This window comes from Topomyia yanbarensis, chromosome 3, assembly GCF_030247195.1.
Source record: "Topomyia yanbarensis strain Yona2022 chromosome 3, ASM3024719v1, whole genome shotgun sequence".
Classification (NCBI taxonomy): domain Eukaryota; kingdom Metazoa; phylum Arthropoda; class Insecta; order Diptera; family Culicidae; genus Topomyia; species Topomyia yanbarensis.
In genome coordinates, this window is record NC_080672.1 from 37193906 (window position 1) to 37211524 (window position 17619).

Sequence of the window (17619 nt, forward strand, 5' to 3'; positions counted from 1 at the left end):
CCCATTACAATAAACATTGTAGTAAATCTGAACCTGTAATCAATTACTTCATTTTTTTCAATCTATCGTCAAAGGGGTCCCACTGACTAAACCCGAATGCGAAGAAACAGAGTCCAACCAGGCGGATCTTTATACTAGGCACTGCTGAATGCGGCTACTAATCGTTTCTCCTTTTCTGTTCCCAGTTCAAAAAGCGACCTGTAGTGTAGAGTCAAAGCGTGTGCGCGCGCAAAAAATAAGTAAGTTTATACATCTATACCTACTACCTGCGCCGTCAGCCACCTCGATCGGTTGTCGGTTTCAAGCTCTCTCAGGTGCCTTGGCGGGTCTCCAGTGTGTTGCGCCTGGGCTTCGCTAGTTAGTCGAATTTTACGCGTACTACCGATTGCACGTTGGTTGGTCCGACTGCGCACCGTCCTGCAACAGTAGGGGGTTAATCTAGAGAAATCACAAACTTAGTTAGTTTGTGAACCTTCCAAAACTAAAGACACGGCGGAAAAAGAAACAAAGAAAAGTGTGTGCCAGATCGATTTCAGCAGAATCAGTTTCGGTGATCGTGCAATTCCTTGGTGTTGGATAAACTTGGCGTGCCTTTGTTGGTTGAAGATCGATCGTTGTGAGCGTGAAAAAGTTTCAAATTGAATTTTAATTCAAACGGTGAAGTTTGGTGGTACGAGCTATTCCGAAAGTTTGATGTTGGTTGGAATCGAGTTGTGCAAAGGATTATCCGCTTAGTTAACTACTCTGTGGATTTAACTTTGCTTGGGTCAATTGGTTGAGACCTTGATCGAGAAAAAAAAAATCTAGAAACGCATACTTTCCCGCATGGGAGTTCCTGAATGTGAACAACGTAGGTGTGGAGTTCGGTAGAAAAGTTGAAAATAAGCAAAAGTGTGACCGCTAAGAAAGTGAAAGGAGTGAAGTGATCAGAGAATTTATAAGGCAACTATACGAAAACAAGGTGTGGAAATTTCTTGACAATTTGTGCATCCGGTTCGGTCTGAGTTTTTGTTTTATAAAAAGTGAGTATCAATTAGCCAAGTGTGTAGAATTTTAATCTGGAGCTTTTGGACCATAAATTCTGCAAAATTGCAAATTTTGATGCAAACCAATTATTTGATTTCTTAATTTTTTGCCATTTATAACTTTATTATATTGTTAATGAATTTTGTTGTTCAAATTTTAATTCCATGGATAGTTACAGAATCCATTTGTTCAATAACCTTCCTCAAGAATGTTTTTATAATGATCGTCAAAACAATTTTTTTTCGTGCGATAACACGCCAACTGGATTTTGGAAATATAAGAAACAAAAACAAATATATGCTGCATCTTTTATTAAAAAGAAAATTAAACTAATGCTCCTATGAATATTTTGATTATTCAATATGGTCATCATATTGAACCTACATATCTCTTGCGGAAAAAATCTCATTTCCTTTTATTTTGACTTTAAGTTGAGTAATTTCATTTTTTTCCGCTAAATTACGTTTATAAATTACCAACAGTGAAAATGCAACGTTGAAAAATTACAAGTTTTTGAGTGTATTAAGAAGCCATTATTAAGGTTTGATCTCCGATATGTACTTTTATGATGCATATCGATGGATATTGATGTGAAATTAATGTTTTACGCAATACAATAGGTGTTTTAGTTCACATTTTTAGGCGAGGTATCCAATGACCATTTCAGAGACTTTAGAAACTGTTGTGCTGTTTTTTCCAAGCTAAGTTAGCACGAAAAAAATTAAAGGGTTTTGTACAAGACAGGACCACGACGACAAATGTGACTATTTTCTAGGACTAGACTCACTTGAGATGATTGCTGAATTTTAAAATCGAAATCGATAATCAAAATTATGACAATTACATAGTTTGATTTTACCCTAGACACTTGAAGTTATTTGTTATTCAACACGTGAATTCCTTAACCCTTAAATGCGCAATGTTGTTTTAAAACAACATTGTAAAAACCATCTCAAAATTATCGTAGCAACGTATTAAAACCGTGAGACAATTTTCAGAGAATTTGAAAAAAATTGGTTTGCGCCTTTAAGGGTTAAATTACTGTGATGCTCACAAGCAGTGTTTCACATCTATCTTTCAATGCGTGTTATCAAACTAAATGTTTGAAGGCGCGAAAATAGCTTTCACAAAATCATATTGAATTTAAAACGCCGTTGACTTTTCATTACAAATTGAGATAGTACATGTAATCAAGTTTCCGTCGCGATTGAGATGTATGCAGACGTTGGTAATAGCTTATCAAAAACCACAGACGTGTTTTTTCATATCTTAGCATAGATTGATTAAAATTAACTCTTAAACTTACTGTATGTGGGATCCTAACCATTTAAAAGGAAAAATTCAAATAAACTCTTTTTTATATTGTGGGATCCCGAAAAGAACCATTGGTGGAATCCTGCAAAGGACTATTTGCGGAGTCCTGAAAAGGACAACCTGTAGACCACCAATCAAAATAAAGCTAATGTTTGCTTTTATAAAATCATTTCTATCATAATTTATTGCCTCTACGGAATCGGTTACACAATTGCTGTGAATATTTCCCAATAGATTACGCAAAGATCTATATGCTCCATTCAGTACACACCAGGAGAATATTTGCTTTGGCAAAAAAATTAGCTATTAAACCAAAAAATTAAATTTGAATTTCTTCTTCCATATTTCATATGTATGCTGCTTTCCACCCATCGGGAATATAAAAAAACTTTATTTAATCAAAATAGTGAGCCTGGTGAACGAGAAACTATATCACAGTACGGATCACTAGGCGAAGGACTTTTTACTGTTAAGGGTGGTATTGCAAAAAAACTTGTCAAATGCTTAAAATGTAGATTAGTTAAAGCAAAGGGGAAAATCCATTGAATTTTTTTATGCAAATAAAATAGTGGTCTTGGTAAGGACGGTTTTCTGTAGTTTCGTCCAGAAAGGCGATGTTATGTAGAACTCCACCTTGGGAAATGTTCACGCCGGCGAGTTGTTTTTTCCTGTCAGCTCAAATACTTCGACGGCAAGATATTTCATCACTGCTACCAGGTGCTCCGGTACCGACACGCTCGACGTAGTTGCCCTTCCTCAGCAGATGGGTGGAGTGGGAGTATTCAGTCGGCAGTACGTTCTGGTATAGTCAACAAAAGTGTAACACACGAATGATGCACGCGCGTACAACCCTAGTTTTGAACTCGGTTCAATTCACGTTCGAAGCCAAATGAGCTGGCCAACGAATTAAATCAGTTTACTTCCGTCTAAAAGAGGTGGAGCTTTGAACGTAAACTGTTAAAGATTTGCGGTTTGGTGCCTGTGATTAGCAGTAACCAATCAGGAATGAGCTTCAGTTAGATGATTTAAAATCGGGTTTTTTCGTATGTGTATGCTAATTTATGCTAGTCGGAAGTAAAAATAATAGTTGGTGAAGGGACAGATGTACAAATTTGATTCTTGGTTGCTTGATTGATAGCGCTGATAAGGGCTAATTTGTTTTCTAAAGAGTCCTCTCCAGATAATGAAATGTAGTCTTCTGCCATCTGATAAGGTTGACTAGTAGAAACTGACTTAAGTCACCATTCTTTCTGTTCAAGATTTGCGGCTTGGTAGCAATAATTGACGTTGAAAAATAACTCGGAAACTTCAGTTGCCAAATAGTTAGAAACGATAGAAGCATTTTTCCACCAAGGTTGCCTTTCTGAATCGAACTATAGGTATATTTATGCTTCCATTCAATTGGACAGTATATTTGTTTTATCGCACTTTTTCGAATTTTTTTATAAAAAATAATTAACCCGATGAAAGGGAAGTTTTTTTTTCCAAAATAAGAAATGAAAATTTCACTTAGAATGATTACGAGAATGTTTGACCACTCTAGTTTACATGTTAGCAATGTTTCATATTATGATAAAGTTTATTCAGCTGAAGAATTCATGAAAATTTAATGAATTATTACGAGATACTCAAATAGTCTCTCATTATTTGTTGAAATCGAAATTCATTTGTATATCACTCCATGAATTCGGAAATAAAATTAATTGCTTGGAACCCTCAATAATTTGGATCAATATATCTGGTTTAATGATTCATGAGCTGAGACAAGTGCTAGCACTTGGAAAATATACAAAAATTTCATCCATGATTGAAAACTGTTTTAGTAAAAAAACGCAATAAAATATTTTTCAATTTTTCGGTCCCTGGCAATATTATTATACTTCAGCTAAGTAAATGAATTTTCACTTTATTTTCATCGTTTTATTGCACTATTTCTTAACAGCTCTTTTATTTTGCTTATGGTAATATGTGATGCGGTTTCTTAAAGTTTCACATAGATGGCAGCAGCGTGAAATAGAGATGGGCAAACCGATTCAGTTTAATGGCACTCATGTTTCAGCAATTGTTATACAATAAATATCAACGCGTCGGATTGTCTACAAGTGTGTAGCATTTCAAGCAAAGCGATTACAATGTGGATAAAGACGAGTTTCGATTTTCACTACACGAAATATTTCGTATTTGAAGATCGGCTAGCTTCAAAACACAGTCAGAAAAAAACCGACTCGGAATAGTGGTGTTAAATTGAAATTTCTTTTCTATCACGGACGTCAACAGCAAGGTGGCGACTGCATAAAACATGAACAGTCGTTCCTTTCATGTACGGGAAGTAAAACCACCGATTTGGATACACGTATCCAAACTGAGGGTTCTAAGGGATCTAAGAACCAGCCCAAGCAACCAGAAGTTGCGGATAATACTTAAAAAGCACACTTTGAAGTTCACATAAAGTTCTACGCGAACTTTCAAGCTGCTTAAGCTTTATTGGAACTTGAAAGCTGCTTAAACCGCTATTAGAGCATAAAACGTATTGCAAAATTACTTAAAACGAGAAGCTTATGCAGCTCCCTTATACGAACTTTTGGTTGCTTGGGAGGTCTGGAGCTGATTCAGGTCCGGACCTGGTAAGCGGATCCGTTAACTGCTTTAAATTTTTATTTCACTATCCTACCCAATGAAAAATCCATTATTCCGTTTGGTTTCAGATATTATTGGGGCAGATTCCCAAACTCCGACAGAAATCGGCCAGAATTCCGGTTGGTTTAATTCGATACTCATACTATCATAAAATTCGACCGAATTATCCTACATACGAATAGAGTGTTTGGTTGTTTTACGCATATACATGTACAGCAACCGAAATTCGTCATTCCAACGTTTACTAGCTTTGCGGTAATATGGGTTCAATACCGCAATACGCAATCGCGTGGTCTATTACCAAAAAGATAAAAGAATCTTACCCAAAAGTAATAGAAACCTACCCGTCGGATTTTGGGTGGATGGTTCTTAACCCTTTCATGCCCATGTTGTTTGTGGATAACAACGTTTTTAAACAGCTATAACTTTTGATTGAGGCAAGATTTGCCCTCAAAAAAAAGGAAGGCTAATAAATGTGACTATTACTTTTCATTTGAGTGCTATCGGTTACAAGGATCAGTTCTGGAACTAAACTTATTGCAATTAGACTGATTGGATTCCGGTGGAGTAGTGCTGCCAGAGAGGTTTACCTTGACGACAGAAAATGAATTTTTCACGAAGGTATCGTTATGTTGTAGTTTTATTGAAAATTGATAAAACCTATGCTATATTTCACCCTAAGGAGGAAAATTTGGTAAAAACCAAAATTTCTCACTAGGGTGAAAATTTGTTGGTAAAAACCAGTCTTTGTACAGGAGGGCACAAATCCTTATTTCATACTATGTTGCGTTTCGGCTTCGCCTCTTCAGAAACCGACACTAACGTATTGTCGGAATAGATTAGCGCCGGCTTGACGCAAATCCCTTAAAACTAAAACACACTATGTGTTTCAATCAAACGACTGATCAAACGTGATGTCCCGTTCGAGCAGAAGTTCTGTTTATGCCGATGAGACACAAGTGAAGCCGAAACTTGTCTTGGCTTAGCAGGCCTATGCGAAAGCACTATGCTATATTTCACCCTAAGGAGGAAAATTTGGTAAAAACCAAAATTTCTCACTAGGGTGAAAATTTGTTGGTAAAAACCAGTCTTTGTACAGGATCTATTCCGACAATACGTTAGTGTCGGTTTCTGAAGAGGCGAAGCCGAAACGCAACATAGTATGAAATAAGGATTTGTGCCCTCCTGTACAAAGACTGGTTTTTACCAACAAATTTTCACCCTAGTGAGAAATTTTGGTTTTTACCAAATTTTCCTCCTTAGGGTGAAATATAGCATAGTGCTTTCGCATAGGCCTGCTAAGCCAAGACAAGTTTCGGCTTCACTTGTGTCTCATCGGCATAAACAGAACTTCTGCTCGAACGGGACATCACGTTTGATCAGTCGTTTGATTGAAACACATAGTGTGTTTTAGTTTTAAGGGATTTGCGTCAAGCCGGCGCTAATCTATTCCGACAATACGTTAGTGTCGGTTTCTGAAGAGGCGAAGCCGAAACGCAACATAGTATGATAAAACCTATCAATTTGGACTCTCTTTGGCTACGTTTTCCAAGCAATTGGACAATTGTAAATATCTAGGAGGATTGTATTAAGGGGTTATATATGTTGAGGTCGGCCAAAAAAATTTTCTATCGTATAGCTCAGGCTCTTAAGAATGTTACCTTAAATTTTTATAGAGATCGGAGCAGTGGACGCAAAGTTATAGCGTTTTTCATCTTGCTCCCTTATGGAGGTATTGCTTATACTTGAAACTTTAAACGTGATTATCTCGAAATCATGTTTCCCAAAAGCGTCTTTGCGGTGACTACGATAGCCGGAAAAGTTTTCAACCGATCTCAAAACTTTTTTTTTGACTTGTTCGTAATTTAACTGCCGTGTCCTTGAACGATTTTTTCGTCAAAATTTTCATATTATTACGAATTTTTTTTTCAGGTGGAAATAGTGATTTTGTTGGAAAAATCGTCCCGTTTCCAAAAAGAAGAATTTTTTTTAATCGATCATTCATGCACACCATATACTAATGATTTTGTTTTGAGTTTGATGGTTTCTGTTGAGCTGTTGGACTGGAATCGTAGTAACGGCAAACCTCTTTAAAAAAAGCGTTTTGCGGAAATTGCTATAGCTTCGACAATTATTAATATTTTTTTTTTATTTTCTCAAGTGGATTTTGGACATTGTACTACGCTAAACGTATAACAAGTATTTCATAAAAATATGGTTACATCCCTTTATAAAAATTTAAACTTTTCCCTTTTTTCCTGCATCTCCACATATATAATCCCTTAAGCGTTCGAAGAAAACATTGAGCAACTTCTAGCAATGGTAACTCGTCGGCCTGAACCGATGCGATATTAAGCAGGGGTACACCACAATAGAACAACTCAATGGTCGCAGTGGTTTCAAATCCCAACAAAAAAAAAACTTCTAGCACTGCGAGGGAAGCACCTATCTTAATGAAAAAAAGCTTTTCGTGTTTCTTGACCCCACCGTTATTAAGGAAAAATAGTTTTGAAACCTTACATGCACTAGAAATAGGGCGACCATACGTCCTGGTTTCCCAGAACATGTCCTGGATTTTCACTGGTCCTGGTGTCCAGGGAAGTCGAGGCAAAAGCTTGTTTTGTCCTGGTTTTTCTCCTGTAAGCCTAATAACAGGTGTTCAATAAAAATGATAGTTTTTTCAGTCATGTAGTTGAAAAACAAAAAAAAATTCTTCAGCGGATTCAGAATTTTTTATTAAAAACATAATGTTTATTCTTCAAAATAACGTCAATGAATATTGGAGAAGGGGCCCTAGTCAGCCGTACGACGCAACTTAGTCGCGATGCTCTCACAAGAGCACTGGTCGGCACTGACGTCTTTCTTCCGGATACAATTCCGGATCCTGGTGGTAAACTGCTTCGTATCCTTGACTCGCCAATTATTTTTATACACTAAAGCACTGAGGGAGCCGAAAAAACCCCAATGGGACGGCACTGGGACAAGTTGGTCGGGTTTCTTTCTTTCGGCACGTACGGTATCTTTATCAGCTCAGTGCCTTCTTGGCGTAATGGGAAGACGTCTTGTCCGGCCAGAAGAAGTACTTTCCAATCGTATGATGCTCTTTTAAGAACGGCAGAAGAATTTTTTCAAGACACTCCTCCTGGTACACTTGTTGATTGAGGGCCAGACCGCTCGGTTTGAACCACGGTTTTGAAATCCCTCTGTTCGATATGGCGATGTTCAGCATAACATTTCTTTTAAATTTAAACTTATATTTTACTTAGGGGTGTGTGGCCGACTTGTCGCTGGAATAGTAGCTGTCATTTCCTGGAATGTGGGTGTTCGAGAGCAGCACTGCGATTTCACGATCGCTATCTGCTCGTCCGTGTCATCGGGGGACCGAGTCTTCTTCCGACAGATGATGTCTTCCATCTTGAGGGTTCGGTGAATCAAGGCCGGCATCACGCAAACTCGTTTCGTCCTTGTTGTCGAACAGCTTTTTCAACGCTTCCTTCTTCGTCATTATCTTCGCCGGCAGCCACTACCGGCCTTCCGCTCCACGCTCAGGGATGCCAGGATCTGGTAAACTGTACTCACTGGCACGTTTTCGTCTCGAAAGTGGTCTTCCGTAAACTTTTTACACGATGGCCAAGTGTTTCGTAAAACCGCAGAACACGCTCGCGGAGTACTTGCTGTTTCGACGCCATCTTCGATAGAACTGACAGCACCCAAGCGAAAAGAAACATGTTTCCCATTTATATTTAATACACTCGAATCTCTCAATTGTTCCATCCGATGCCTTTTTTAAATCTCTCAATAGTACCTCGTTATTTCTTTTTCCAACTTACTTTTTTTACATGGAGATTGAAAAGAGATAGAGGCGTTCGTATGTACGTACCATATGAATGAGCTGTAGTCTGTTTGCAACATCATTTGGCAATCGAACAAATCGAACCGATTCCAGTTGTGGACCAAACTCTGGCCGCTATCAATGTCGATGAAACAATGATTCCAGGATCCGAAAAATTTCCTTTAGTACCTACCGCTAAGAAGACACATCGAAGTTTTGACGATTCTGCTTCTTCTAGAGTTCTCTTGCAAGTGGCAGTTTTTCCTTTTACTGGAAATCCATTTCATAAAAAGGAAAATATACAATAACAAAAACCAATAACTGTCGTGGAATAACCTTATTGAGCGCTCTCTCGAGCTGGAGCTAATTATGAAACCCCTTTAAGATCAATACCAGTTGCTAATCAGTCTACTTTTCCATCTCAATCGGATCGGAAGCTATAATCGCGCTGCTTGTTAACAGTACAGTGAATCAAACGAGCGTTTCTACATACAGTCTGCTGTCTATATGTACCGACACAGCAAAGCAATCGAAAAATAACAGTTGTCCCAAGCCAGCGTGGAAAATAATGCAATAATGTTAGAATCAAGATACCCATTAAGATTGACGATGATAAGACTGGTGTGCGTCTGCACGATCAATTCCCGCGTACAACCAAAAAATTCACTATTGATGTCGAAGTACGTAACGGTAAAAGTTTGAAACCTGGAGAAACTTTTTTCCAGGTATATCCAATGGTGTTCGTATCGTGGGAATGCGAATTACGTAACCAATTCCTTCATACCTGAACATTCAATACGAAATAGAAGGTGGAAGCAAATCTCAAATCACACTGTGCACATATGAATGATAGATCCCTACGTGCCAAGCCATGAGCGAAAGCCTCTAATGAAACAAGATCAACAGCGAGCAAACCTAACAACATTAACAAAATCACCAACAACCGGAGTTGCAACTCAGCCACCAACGAATGCTGGAATAACAGAATCTACACACAGCGTGTCCGATCATTGTGATGCTATTTCGTCGTTGTTGTGCTATCTTATTACAAGCGCCATTTTGCACATTTCGAGAAAAACGATTTTTAAAGTTTGAGATTGAATATCTTGAAACTTATAAATGGTATAAACAATTCAAAGAAGACAAATGATGCTTCTATCTATTCTGCATTAATCTATCAAATATTACGAAAATCGGTTAACTACATTGCGAGTTTTCTTTAAAAATATAAACAAAAGTCGGTCTCACACGTGTCATAGGTGTGTATTGATGACAAAATTTGTATGGCGTGTCATAATCGTGCATGGAAAATTTTCCATATAAAAGAATCATCAATTATTAACTTTTATTCAAATCTTAGGCTTCATTTGGTCTATAAACAATCGGTGAGATGCATTTTGAAGGAAATTAGTCAGGGAATCTAGAAAAATTAGTTATTTTTGGTTGCAGTGTTGCCAAATATGCTATATTTCCAGTTAAAAACTTAAATTGCATTTTTCTCACAGTTCGTGCATTTTTGTTTCGAAAATGATTATGCCATTGTGTTTATCAGATAGTTTTACATATAAAAACATCTCATACATAAAGATAATTTGAGCCAATCCCCAAACACAGTCATTTGAAGCAAAAAATTAAAAATTTCTCAGCACGTTTCTCGCTATATCTCAGTAACCAAGCAGAATGTCAAAATTCTGTAAACTCCACTTTGTAGAGATTTTTTAGACAAGTAATGTGGCATATCTAACTCAGTTTACCCCAAAATGGCGTTTGTCATAAGATAGCACAACAGCGACGATTTACCAATCAACTGCCAGCACCCCTGACAATAAAGTAAATGACAAAAAATACGGATACACGATCGGGACCCGTTGGTCCCACAAACGATTCAAACCAGGTAATCGTGAAAACCCATACAACATCAAGAGGACAGCATGGACGATAAACCGAGTGAAAGCGGACTAAGTGATTTACATGGCTTCATGCATGGGCATGGCTACTTGGGACAGTTGATGTTTCTGCTTTGCTTCAATGACGTGTATTTAGTGCTGAAAACTCCTCGCCTGTTCCTGCACAGACGATCTCATAATAATTCGTCTCATTTGCTCAATTCAGAATTTCTGATTTCTCCAACAACAGCATGAAACTTTCGCTGGTGGTGGTGTAGCAAGAACTTCGCGTGTGTGTGTAAATCCTAAAAAGCACGGTGATCGAATTCCCACGAAAAAATTTCTGGTAGAGCTCTTCCTCCCAGACCACAGAACTTTTTTACTGCCGAAGCTCTGCCTGCCCGACCCAAGATCGTTGTAACTGCCGAAAACCTGTGGAGAAGGCACAGTCGATTGATATGTAACGAGGGGAGGGAGTCCTCTTTCGTCTGTCCTGGTTTTTTACTCGCCTCATATGGTCACCTTAACTAGAAATCTCAGCTGTTTGCCGAAATCTCAACAGCAAACATTTTTTTCGCTGAGATCTTAGAAAAAGTGACATTTAATAGCTGAGACTCGGAAAATATTTCACCGAAAATTAGTAAACAAACAACACTTTGTTGAGATATCAGTTTCCACATTTGTTGATTAAACGGCTATTGCGAAATTTCCGAATTAAATTGAATGTGTAGCGCTCACGCAAGACGAGTGACTCTTTTGGATTTTGGTGTCTAGCTAGCGTCAATTTGGTCTAGATTAGATTTATCTAACTAGCATTAAATTGGTGTTAGTTACTGACGAAGCGAATACGAAACACTAAAAAAACATACAATGTGCTTCATTAGTTCAATTTAGCTCATTCATTCAGTTATTTTCCGTTCAATTTCAATTTCAAGCTGTGTTTTGTTTCTGTGCTAGCTCTGACTGGGATAATCGAGCAAAAATGCATCAGACAAGGATTAAGCAGTTCACTTATGCTCTCAAAATTTAAAAGATGTCACATTCTGCCTTCCCGTATAACAAAAAAATGTGAATTAATTTATACTTCCTCTGAACTGAAGGCATTCGATTTTGTGTGAAACTTCAGCAAGCTGGGAAGTGAATAAATTAAGGAGGCGTTGAAACTGAATGCTGGCTTCGGTAAATGCACACAGAAATAGGCAACTTTTGCAAAAAAATATTCCGTTCTAAATGTTGTAATTATACATTTCCCTAAGCCGCTCAACAGTAGTTTTTTTTAAAGAATCGCAACTTTTTAAAAAATAATCGTGGCTCATCCGACCATCTCTAGTGGAAACATAAATACCGAAAATAATGGCATAAATGTCAATCACAGTGTAATTGTGACATAATTGTCGAGGATATTGTGTGGTTTCATACTTGTGCAAATATTATATGCTGTTACAGAAAAAATATTGTTTATTTTCGTTTCTCTACGCTCGATAACATTAATTAACTAAGTAAGTAAACTAATTATCACCATAATCACATTACCTTTTCGATATACATCCGAAGAAACATGTTACGTACCGTCATGGTCGATTGGCTCCGGCATTTGACATATTCAATTGGCTCCGCTCAGTGTCTCCGCCTAACCATGAATATAGTAACTATAATAACAACTGGTTCAAAATTGTTTCAAGGTAAGTTCCTTGTTAGTTGCTGCTCAGATTTGCGCATTGCGTTCAACGTTGGTATGGAATCAGTATGCACTTGCACTTTTTTGCATCTTAGCGAATACTAATTCGGTCAACATTGCAAAAGTATTACCGACACTTACGCTTCAATCACAAATATTTCAGAGCATCGCAGAGATTTGGAATTTTCTTAAGAATTTTTCGAAATAATTTTCTGTATTATATTACCATACTTGGGAAGTAAAAAAACCGATTTAATTTACTTAACTGTGAGATCGATCTATTTCGATACTACTCATCGCGTGTTATTTGCATTTGCATAATCAATTGCCATAAGGTCTGGCGATACAATTCTCGTAAATAAGCTGTTACTGTTCGACTTCTAATTCAGAAACACTCAGTATCAGTAGAAGTATTTTATTGACCTTGTAATAGTCAGAAGCAGGGATGCGAACGGTACCGGTAAAGTACATTTTTATGGTACATTTACATTTGCACAAGCCGTGCAGCCCGCTACCGCGAAGCATCACTACTGCTCTTGCCAGAACGGTAGCCAATCCGAGTACACTTCTCCGTACAGTAGTAAAATACATTTTTGTTTGGCAGCTGTACTCCGATTGCTCGGTGAGAGTGTGGCGTAGTAAAGTTTGCCCTCTCACTTTGTGCACTTTTCTCTGGGAGAGGCCCGCACACGAAAGCGTTGATGCCGGTCGTGGCGTAAATGGACCGCATTCATTGCCGTCGTTTGCGATTAAAAATATTAAAGAAATTGAAAATATAAAAAAGTGGAAAATAAGGGGCGTCTTGCACTAACGAACGACAGCAGCGTCGTATGAAAAGGAGAATGTAGGAATTATTCAGCGAATAATAAATTGAATAACCTAAACCTGACTCGAAGAACGTCGGTTGTGGGTTCACAAACCTGAACCAGACAATGTCTAGTAAACGTCATTGGGGCAGTTTCAAAGAACCCTGTGGTCTCCAGGCGAGATGTATCCAAAAGGTTCACTGTGGTGCGTAGTATGCGAAAAGGTATTCGTTTGTACCATGCCTGAAAACAAAATCTATATACCGAAAACCGTTCAAGAAAGATATTTTGTTAAACGACGTAACTTACGTAAATATGGACTTTTAACAAATCTCGGTTGCAATATTTTACCTTGCTAAACATAAGGGGAGATTCCGGGTTGAATTCGTAGATTAATTGACTCACAAATTGATGATTTGACAAGGCATTTGTAGTTATGGATTGAAAACCAAGGTTTTCATCGTTTGAGCGTCTACGAATGCACAACTCTACAAGGAGGAAAATGAAAACAATTCTCTAAATTGTTCAGATTTACGACCCAATGTATTGTTTCTTAATAATATAAAATCGACAATATACACCATATATTTGATATCGCGACTGTAATTGCAGCGTACTAACATAGCTCAGAGCTTCACGGGATATTCGCGTGATTAATTAAAAGGCAAAATATCTCTTCTAGAGACACTCCTTATAAAGTTGTCCATTCAAAAGTGCGCCAACGATAAATACCTAGGTTTTTATTCCACAACTGCAAATGCCTTGCAAAATCAAGCCGTGTGGTGTCCGGCGGGCTGAAATCTTTTTGCACTATTTCAACCAAGAATAGAACCTCTGGGAACTGCTCCCATGTCGTAAGAGGCGACTAACAACATGCTAGGAGTTCCTAGGCCGAGGTTTTGTTCCGTACCGAAGACTTAATCTGGGCGGACCTTAAGGTTTTCCATATTACCCTCTTTCCAGTCTGTATTTAGTGAATCACTGACATATACCTTTTCTGATTCGCCTTTCTTGATTGTGTACCAACGTTTTAAGTTTCTTCTGGCGGTTGTATATTAGCCGTAAATGACGAAATCTAATTCTACACTAAGTAACAGAATATATTAATATACCGGCACTTCCACGCCAAGGTTTAACTTCCAAAGCTTTGGCTTAAAAACCGTTTTTAAAAAATGGAAACTTTCATGCAGGAAATTTATTGAATTGGCCTAAGATGGAGCTGTCGAATTTCACAAAAAGCTTTTTATGTTGCAAGTGATCTGTAGTTGTGTTAAATTAGGTATTTTTCTATTATATTTGGAACCGTCTACCGACAAATCTACATTTACGAATACCTCCAAAAGTGACTTCTTGAGGTCTCATGAAGGCCTGACACTAGCTTTATGATACTTTTGCTTTTCTAAACAGTAATAAAAATCTCAACATTCAAGAACTTCACTTTGTCAGAAAATGTAGGGCCATCGGAAGCTAAAACTTCGTAAAATCGCACTCCTGGTCCTTTTTTCAGTGCAGTACTCTACGTCACTCGTTCAAATTTGCACCGCTCTTATGGTAGTCGGTATTTGCTAGTATTACTGTTCTCCCATCCATTCTGGTAGTCAAACGGTGGGATAGCAAAATTCTTACAAGTTTCCTATCTCATGCCTCCACGCGATTCTAAGTCTATTGATGACATTTGGTCCTTAGACCGCAGAATGAGAGGGTGCGAACAGATCTAGTCGAGAAAACATTGCCGTAAAAATGAATAGTTGATCGGAAATTAGCCCCAATACGACTAATCTGACTAGTATCTATGAACACGGCTCAATACGTATTGAAAATTCGCCGCGTCTGTTTTTATGAACCTAATTTAAAGCTCCGTTATTGCTAACAAGCCCGTGCATCAGATTAACAATCCTTTATATTTCCCTTCAGTGTTCGGTATTATCGCTCGTATACTTGTATTCCACAAACAATCCGATATGGAAAATAAGAAATACTTTCCTTGATTTATAACATCTCGCGCTATTTTTGCCAGTATAATATGCTGTCACTTGGTAGTTTTCAAGCCAATAAATATATCGTAGAGAAGAAGTAGCGAGTTCTGTCCAAATACTGTTGCAATAAATAGTGATCCGGCCCATTACGCAGATAAGATTAGCTTTTCCAGGCAATACTCCCACGATCGGCTGTGTGGAGTTCAAATTGTTTTTGTTTAGGGAACATAGTATACTCTCGGTAGCCGGCTGCCCAGAGTTTAAAAATAACCAAAAACTAAACAAGATCATCTCTTTTTCGAGTGATCGTGCACTCGAAGACTAACTAAACAACTACCTAATAAAATATGCTTTACAGGTCGCATCGTTTGCTTGGAGCGAATCCTAGACCTGATACCCTTCCAAACCACCAACTCCGCGACACCTATGGAAGAGTCTGATGAATCGTCGTCCTTCCGTTAAGTAGGTGGAGCATCAACACTTCCTGTCTACCTTATCCTTTATCCTTCCCCGTGAACGATGGAGATGGGGGCGGCCGGCAATGATGGCTATCATGCTGTTGAGGTTTTAATATGGGTCGGATTGGTATGAATTTCTACTTACCACTTCCTAAGCAACTCTTATTAGATAATCAGCAGTCAAACATGATGAAGTCAGTGTGCAATCCGCCAAAATCATCGTCACAACGCAACGCAACGCAACGCAACGCACAACTGCAAATGCCTTGCAAAATCATATATTTCAATCGTTTCTCGCTTTAACAACTAGAGGCGCTAAAATAACGAAGGAAGCAATTAAATTATACGTGGAATTGGCGTTAAAAAGTAAAAAAAACAACATGGAACTGACTTCAGTGAAGGGCCTGATGGGGAACAAGTCGGTTAGTTCCGTAGGAGATTATCTCGGTAGAATCGGAACTTCATATGAATTATTATATAGTTTATTAGCAATTAAATAGTCCCGAGAATGCAGTTAGATCACACCAAGCAAATAACGTATCACGAGTTTGTAGCAGTTCCTATTGAATTTATTCGCAGCACGCTATTAATGACAATATATTATTAAAATTATAACATATGACAGAAACGCGTTCGAACAACTGCTTCACGTAACTCCGAACCTGTGCGGTACCGACCAACCCTCTCTTATTTGCATCCATCGGAAAGTCCAGCCAAGTAGAGACCCCAACACCACACCAGCTAACCGCAAACGCCGATTATATCTGTATCGAGCGGAAAACTGGTTTCAAATGAAAGGAAAACGACTGGTCGCTTTCGACGAACCTCGAGCCTAGCAAGGCAGTTCGGTGGTCTATCATCAACGGCAGCAACCGTCACCAGAGCGCCGGCGACGTCCTCAAGAGGCTTAGCTTGTTGCCGCGAGCTAGAACAGGAAAGATCTGAGCTGGGTGATAGGACTTTGGAGATAGAGTCGTACCAGCACGCGTACTTGTTTCCCGACACCCGGTGTCAAAGAGGTGCGATTATATGCGGTTATACCGTATTGTAACGAAAGCCGGAGATTCGCTATCACCATTAGAGCGATGCTATTCATAACTAAAAATATTCAGTCACAAATGAATATGTAATTTCAACTCTAGTGTACAAGTCAGCACTCTTTCCATTCCGTAAAATGATTAATTTGCAACTTTGTTTCTGCCTTTATTATAATGCACTTTTGCCCTAAGTTGGAGTCAATGTGCAACATACATGTCTTGCATGTCCGTTTTAGAGGCTAACCGTAAAACAACGTGATGCTGTCGCTGCAAACTAACTTGATCTTTTGACGCTAAACGTATCTTCAGAAACACTTGTTTTTGTGGTAAATTATTAAATTGTAATAGTTACTTGCGGTGGAAGTAGAAGCCAGTAGCAGCATTTGCCGTAACCGGGCAAAATCGGTACGTGTAAATCGCAGACACAATAATCTCGTTTGGCAAGCTTTATTGATGCTAATAAAAATACTGCCTGGTGACTGAAGCATGGAAAAGGCGACGAGGAAGCTAAGAAAACTATGGGCTTGCGTCTAATTCGACCGGCTTCACTACTCTGTGACCGTGGAGGATTTTATTTCTTTGCGCTACCACCGCCGGGTAGTCGGAAAATAAGGAACGTAGTCGAGCTGTTGCATCACAGCTCGCGCCGATGATAATCCTGATGGTTTTAGTGTTGCGGAAGCAAACTGTTTGGGGGATGTGATTTAGAAGCGTTGTTGCATCGAATTGGTTATCGTTTTGTATTTTTTCAAACAATTTATACATATTTGAATGTATCAAAATTAAGGTCAAATCATTTGCTGGGCTGTAAAGATATCAATGGTTTAAACAACGAACCCGACTTAGTTTTTTGAATGAAGCTTTCTTGAAATCAGATTTCATTTTCGAACGATACGCTCGTATAAAATTGGGCCAAACGACCGATTACCTTGAAATGAATTGCCATTTCAAAGCGGAGTGCCTAGTGTT

General features: G+C 38.4%; 1 protein-coding gene across 3 annotated transcripts in view; it reads left to right on the forward strand.

Annotated features, from left to right (window-relative positions):
* Positions 1-349: 349 nt before the first annotated feature.
* Positions 350-17619, forward strand: part of LOC131688719 (mucin-2-like) — a 155899-nt gene continuing 138629 nt past the window's right edge. For all 3 annotated transcript variants that reach the window (XM_058973186.1, XM_058973187.1, XM_058973188.1), the window contains exon 1: positions 350-1022. The gene's annotated coding sequence lies outside the window, so the exon portion shown is untranslated. The remainder of the gene's footprint in view (positions 1023-17619) is intronic.